At 50.3% G+C, this 7,260-nt stretch overlaps 1 pseudogene; it reads left to right on the top strand.

The window, feature by feature from the left end:
- The first annotated feature begins 2,339 nt into the window (after positions 1-2,339).
- Positions 2,340-6,831, top strand: LOC119356209 (annotated as a pseudogene).
- Positions 6,832-7,260: the final 429 nt, after the last annotated feature.

The raw sequence follows: 7,260 nt of genomic DNA, 5'->3' as shown, positions 1-7,260 counted from the left end.
AGTCGTAACGGTCGACGCATCGCGGAGTCGTGGCTAGAGTGGAAACCAACGTGGTTGCTCAAGCAGGCGGTAGCCCTTTGTGCCGTTTGTCGATGTAGCCGAGAGCGTGGGTGGTGGAGCCGTGGTTGAGGTAGCCGTGCGAAGAATGTCGTGGTCGATGTCGAGTCGGGGTGGACGGTATCAAGGAAGTCGCCATGGAGCCGCGGGCGCAAGGGGGCGCCGAGTTAGCATGGGCGCAGTGGTGTCGAAGTAGTGGTGCGCCGGGAAGATGTTGTTGACGACGCGTCGCGGCGGGTTTGCCAAGCCTGGGGACACATCGTAGACAAAGGCACGCACCGGTGTTGCCAGCACCGGGCATGCGTAGACGGACGAAGACGAAGTTGACGAAGCACTGCACCAGGCTTGCCAGGCCCGGGGAAACGTCGTGGACGAAGGCACACATCGATGTTGCCAGCACCGGGCATGCATAAACGAGGACCTGCACAAGTTGTACGCCATGTTGGAGGAGTCAGAGAGGCCAGCATAGAAGGACTCGGCGAAGGTTGCGGCGTCAATCAGCGCGGGGCCGATGTCGCCTGCGGTTGTCGGAGTAGACGAAGTGGTTGGAGTAGATGACGGCGACGCTGGCGACGGGCCGGTGCTGGACGAAGACGAAGGAGGTGGATGGGCGGCGACGGCTACGTGGGTAGTGGCGGGCGGCCAAAGAAGAGCGTCGGCGGCGGCCTGACGGCGGCGGCTAGGTTAGGAGCGTGGCGGCGGTGCTCGTAGTAGGCGAAGAACCCTGACAGTGTGACGAAGATCGGCGCGGACGGTGGCATTCCCGCGCCAAGGAAGACAGCGCGGCGCATACCAAGCGAAGTCAACGCGCGTGGACGACGAAGTGGACCGTGGGCCGCCGCGCTACGGCCCGAAGGGGCGACGCAGCGGCGGTGGGCAGGTCGGGGTGACTGCGGGAAGACCTCGGGGCGGCGGCAGGGACCGCGGGCTGCGGCGCGACAGCCCGAAGGGGCGGCGCGGCGGAGGAGCGCGGGTCGGTGCAACCGCGGGGATGGCCTCTGGACGACGGCGTGGACCAAGTGCCACGCTCGCTACGGCCCGACAGGGCGACGTAGTGGCGGCGCGAGGGTCGATGCTGCCATGGGGACGACCTGGAGCGGACGGCCTCTGGGCGGCGGTGGACCGCGCGCCGCAGTACTACGGTCCGAAGGGGCGACGCAGCGGTGACGCGGGTCGGTGCAGCTGGGAGAAGAACCACGGGGCAGCGGCGCTGCAGCCCGATGGGGCGACGCAGCGACAGCCCATTGCTCGATCGGTAGAGGGGCGCGCTGAACTCGGGACGGTCTTCACGGGGCCTGCGGAGGCGCGCGCAATCGACGGGCTAGGTTGGTCGCACGACATAGATGAGGCGGATCGCGACGGCGGGCGGGTGATCAATCCGATCGCGCGCGAGGTCGGGGACGCCGCTCGGTGGAGGCGTGGTGGCAGCAGAGTCCGAGATGAAGCCGGCGGCGACGGGCGGCAGGGCGGCTATGATTGGCCGCAGCATGGCGCGAGGCCGCCGGGTCGGGGTGATGCAGGAGTCTCGATCGGAGCAGGGCGGTGACGGCCGGCGTAGATCGACGGACGGTCCGTCGCGCGAACGGCGGCAGTGAAGGACCGCCGCATGACGCGAGGCCGCCGGGTCGGGGCGACCGGCGGGCTGACGCGCGATCGGTGAAGACGCCGGCCGATCGCGCTGATGTTGGAGTTGAGGCGCACGGGTTCAACGGCGGTGGTGGGCGACGCAAACCGGATCACATAGACCGAAAAACCAAAAAGGAGACGCCGATCAAAGCGATCGGCGAGAGAGACAAAACCCGGATTAAAGGATCGGGAAAAAAAACTCTCTAGGGCAGCCGGCCAACACGGCCGCCGGACGAACCCTAGATACGGGCGGCACGGCCCCCGGCGGCGGTCATGGAGGCCGATCGCCCCGAGGGCGGCATGCGGGTACAGAAGCGGCGACAGCTAGGGTTTAGGATCGACTTGCGACATATATCATGTTAGAAGGGAGAGAGAGGTTTGATGGAATAGTTGGATGTATTGTTTGAGCCTCGTGGGCATATATATAGAAATACATGGTCTACTTAAAGTACAAGGCAAATCAAAATATTTCCTAATCTAATCTATGTTTCCTAATACAATCACGTCACTCAACAATAAATACCCAAGCGGACAAGCCATCTTCCTCAGTCAGTCACTTCCAACGATAACCAAGCATGAGTTACCTTCCTAGCCAACTCCGGTCCCTGGCTAATCACCTGCGTACACGGCTTGAAGGGATCTGTGGCCGCCCGGCAATGCCTAAGGTGTTGCCGGCGGTGCTTTGGTCACTTGCTGTGGTGCTTACACTTGGAGCATCAGCTTACATTTGGAGCATCAGCTACTCCAAGCATATTAAAATCTACGATTTCTACGTAAGTCTACTTCACATGTTCATGCGCCATGCATGCATGCATGCATTTTAAATGATGTACTCCCTTCGTTCCTGAAAATGATGTATTCTCTCCGTTTCTAAATATAAATATGTTTAGAAATTTCACTATGAACTACGTACGGATGTATATAGAAAGTGATAGTTTAAAAGATAGATTCACTCCTTTTGTTTTGTATGTAGTCTTTTATTAAAATATATAAAAAGACTTATATTTAAGAACAAAAAAAGTATATATGTACATCTTTTCTCACCATGTGTATTTTAATTACCTAAAATCTAAAAAAACGGCCGGCCATCAATTAATAGAAACGGGTGGCTGATTCCTGGCCACACGATCGTGCCCAATCGCCCCGCGCGTGCGTCAGGTGCCACCTTGTCGGGGCCCTCACCTCCCCGTCCTCCTCTTCCCCACCTCGCCCGACTACATCGGCATCTCCGCTGCCGCGCCCAACCTCGCTTCGTCCTGCCGCTGCTCGTTCTCCCCAAATCTCTGTGGAGATGTGGGGCCTGTCCCACGCTCCGCCTCTGCCTCCCGAGATCAGAGCCCCCCCGCCCCGACCGCGACAGCTCCATTGACGTGGCCCCGGTGCTCACAGTCAGACCCGTCTCCCACGAGGCCATCTCCAGGCGCGCCTCCCCCGCCGCGGTTGTTCCGTTGCCGCAGCCACTACCTCTCATCAGGCAGCAGCAGCAGCAACAACAGCTCAGGGAATAACACAGGTAAGGGGAGGAACGGGACGAACAAGGGGAAAACTGGGGTTGGTCAATGACTGGAAAGCAAATTCAGATTCTCTTCTCGCTCCTTTCCTTCCTGCAACCACATCCTCTTTCTCACTCCATTTTCTTTCTCTGTAGCAGTACAAATATAGAGCACTACAGCGAGAATTTAAGAGCTGGCAGTGCAGGGAGAGAGGGGTCAAGAGCTATGCAAGCTGTAAGAAAACGGCAGCCATGAGAGAGAAAAGGGAGATGAACGGGAGAAGAAGGCTGAGCAAATGACCAAACCAAACACGAGGACGTATCCCATTTGATTGAGAAGGAACCTACAAGATCTAGGTACAAACTAGGCTGCTGGCACACCACCACCACAGAGACGGCCGTGCACCACCACCACCACCTCCCCCCTACACTCCGGCGACATGGAGAAGGTGCAGGTGTTCCCTGCGGTGTCTCCTCTCTCTCCATAGTTGTCATGGATGCCTGGAAAGAATTTAAGAACAGGTACGAGCTAGCCAAGGGATTAACAGAGTCCAGCACCTAACCATCTGACCAGTCTTGTGATGCATCTTTGTGCCTTTCTACGTTCGGGTGACAAAGAGAAGTACATCATCGTTGCATACACACTGATGTTTAGTTGGTTTGTAATGTAGTTTAGTTGCACATATATTGATGTTTAGTTGGCATGAAGACCAGTTGCATACACATTGATGTTTAGTTGGCTTGTAATGTAGTCTAGATGCACACATATTCATGTTTTGATTGGCAGGAAGACTAGTTGCACACACATATGCTCAGTTGGCTTGTAATTTAGTTAAGTTGCACACACATTGATCTTTAGTTGGCAGGACACTACTTGCACACACATATATGCAGTTGACGCGAAAATGTAGTCTAGTTGCACACACATTGATATTTATTTGGCAGGACTAGTTACACACATATATGCTCAGTTGGCGCGGCAATGTAGTCTAGTTGCACACACATTGATGTTTAGTTGGCATGACTATTGGCACACACATATACTCAGTTACCATGGTAATGTAGTCTAGTTGCACACAATTAATGTTTAGTTGGCATGACTATTTTTGGCACACATATGCTCAGTTGGCGCGGTAATATACTCTAGTTGCACACGCATTGATGTTTAATTGGCAGGACCATCCGCACATAAAAATGCTCAGTTGGGGCGGTAATATAGTCTAGTTGCACACATATTGATGTTTAGTTGGCAGGAAGACTAGTTCGTCAAAACATCCCCATGCGGGATCTACTTTTGAAGAGCACGTCGCAAGGGTTTCAAGGATGAAAACGAATCTGAATTTCAACACGCGGTTTAGATGATATGTCTTTTACCATTTTGAAAACCGAAAATTAATGTATAAAGGATGAACATGAGAAACATTAATACAGCAGCATGCAGACATTCATGATAAAAGACCACATAAAATGATTAATTAACAGTGTCTTTTTAGCACTTTTGCACTAGTAATTTTTCCTTTTTTAGTATGCGGTAGACTAGACTTTCCTAGGACAGGGCAGTCGGGACCAGGGGCCGGCCGCTCGCTCGCGAGCGCTAACCAGCCTCCGGCCGCCAGCTAGACGAGTCCTTTTGATTACGTACGTGTATGCATGTATGCACGAAATGAACTACATAACGATGGACATGCATACATATACATTTTGCAGGTCAAGGAGAATAACTACGCAAGGATCTGCGAGCAGAAAAGCATGCTCACTGTGAACGGCCAGTTCCCCGGCCCGACGATCGCCGCGTGGAAAGGGGAGGTCTTCATTGTCAACGTCTACAACCAGGGCAATAAACCCATCACCATCCACTGGTAATTAATCATATAAATATAATTAAATAGGTGATCCTAACAAATTAGTTTCTCTTAACATGTATATACGTTATATATGTCACATCAACATCTGGAAGCACATGTCACCTCAACATGGAAGCATGCAGGTGAAAATGTTCGTCTGAACATGCCACTATGCATGAAAAAAACTATCTGTTCAACTAAGCTACTTATATTCAGTAAATAGTTTATAACTGTAATATAATCAACTATAATAAATCATTTATTTTAAGTTGCAACTCAATTAATCTGATCCTCACAAATTAGTTTCTCTTAACATGTGTATACGATTATATATGTGCACATCAACATCTGGAAGCACATGTCACCTCAACATGGAAGCATGCAGGTGAAAATGTTCGTCTCAACATGCCACTATGCATGAAAAAAACTATATGTTCAACTAAGCTACTTATATTCAGTAAATAGTTTATAACCATAATATAATCAACTATAATAGATCATTTATTTTAAGTTGCAACTCAATTAATCTAAATATTCATGTTATATACAATCAAATCCTACTGAAATATACGGCAACCAATTTAAGCAGAAACACATGAGGTATCATCTAGTTACATTCATCTACTTCCTCCGACCGGGTTCACATGTCTCCTTTGTATTTTGTTCAAAATTCTGACTATAGATTTAACTAGAAAATTTTAAATTAAATATCACAAAATTTGTATTAATGGATTCGTATTTGAAAGAAGTTTCGAATGATATTATTTTTACTACATAAAATTTATATTTTACAAATTAAATTTATGGCCAAAGTATGACATAAAATACAAGTGTGGCTAGTAAACCCAAACGGAGGGAGTGCATTGCGTTCATCTACACATTGCCATGCATATGTAACCAATGGGTTTGTTCAAATGATTTGCAGGCATGGAGTGGACCAACCACGAAACCCCTGGCACGACGGCCCAGAGTTCATAACGCAGTGTCCCATCAAACTCGGTGCCAACTTCACGTGCACCTCGTCCTATCGGAAGAGGAGGGTGCACTCTGCTGGCATCCGCACACCGAGTTTCATCGTGCTAGTGTCCATGGCGCCATTAACATCCACCCTAAGCACGGCACTGACTACCCCTTCAAGAAGCCGCACAAGGACATACCCATTATCCTTGGTGTGTACACGTTCAATGTTACAGTTTGTTGCAATCGTGTATATATGTTTATGATACACGCAAAATATGTGGTGCACGGGATTCTGATACCTATGCATGCAGGTGAGTGGTGGAAAGCCAACGTGAGTCATATTTTGAAGGAGGCCCTACATACCGGCAGTGGCATTAATATCTCCGATGCGACAACTATTAATGGCCAACCTGGAGACCTATTTCCGTGCTCCGAGGAGAACACTTTCAAAGTGTCCATGAAGAGCGGCAAGACGTACCTGCTATGGATCATCAACGCCGGACTCACCAACGATCTTTTCTTCGGCGTCGCCGAGCACTTCTCACTATTGTCGGCACCGACGGCCGCTACTTAAAGCCATTCACTGTCAAGCACATCATGATTTCGCCTGGACAGACAATGGATGCACTTCTCCAGACTGACCGTTCATCGAATGGCAGCTACTACATGGCCTCGCGGACAATTGCATCAAGAACCAACTTGGTGTACAACAACAGCACTGCCACGGCCATCCTGGAATACATGGATGCGCCGCCCATTGCACGATCGGAACCATACTTCCCCAACCTTCCAGCAAGCGACAACATGACTGCAGCCACAGAGTACACATCCCAGCTCCGGTCCCTAGCTTAATATCTGCTTTTAGTTTGATTGATTGGGTGTGTGGTTCATGCATTGCCACTTTGACCGCCATACAGTGTGGGGGATGAGCACTGTGTTCATCGTGAAGGAAGGCAACACTCCTGAATCTAAAATGAGGCCTCCTCCTAATAACATGCCTAACTGCCACATGAGCGGTGATGACATTGGGCAGTACAACCGAGAAAATACGTATTACATTTACCGAATGATTTACTTCTTTAATTATTCCGTGTCGTTGCTGTTTTAACCAAGGTGCGCAATAAGCGGGTCAACTGAAGTCATAGTACTTAGTGGTGAATGTCTTTATTTTGCCTGCATATACTTCTTTTTTTGCGGTGTTTATTTTGCTTTCATTCGGCTGAGAGAAAAATGTCTTATATCTATAGTTTGTTTGTCATACGATTATAAATTTAATCAGTG

Source organism: Triticum dicoccoides, chromosome 1A (assembly GCF_002162155.2).
Source record: "Triticum dicoccoides isolate Atlit2015 ecotype Zavitan chromosome 1A, WEW_v2.0, whole genome shotgun sequence".
Taxonomy (NCBI): Eukaryota; Viridiplantae; Streptophyta; class Magnoliopsida; order Poales; family Poaceae; genus Triticum; species Triticum dicoccoides.
The sequence above is the reverse complement of the archived record's forward strand: the minus strand, read 5'-3'. Positions and strand labels throughout refer to the sequence as shown.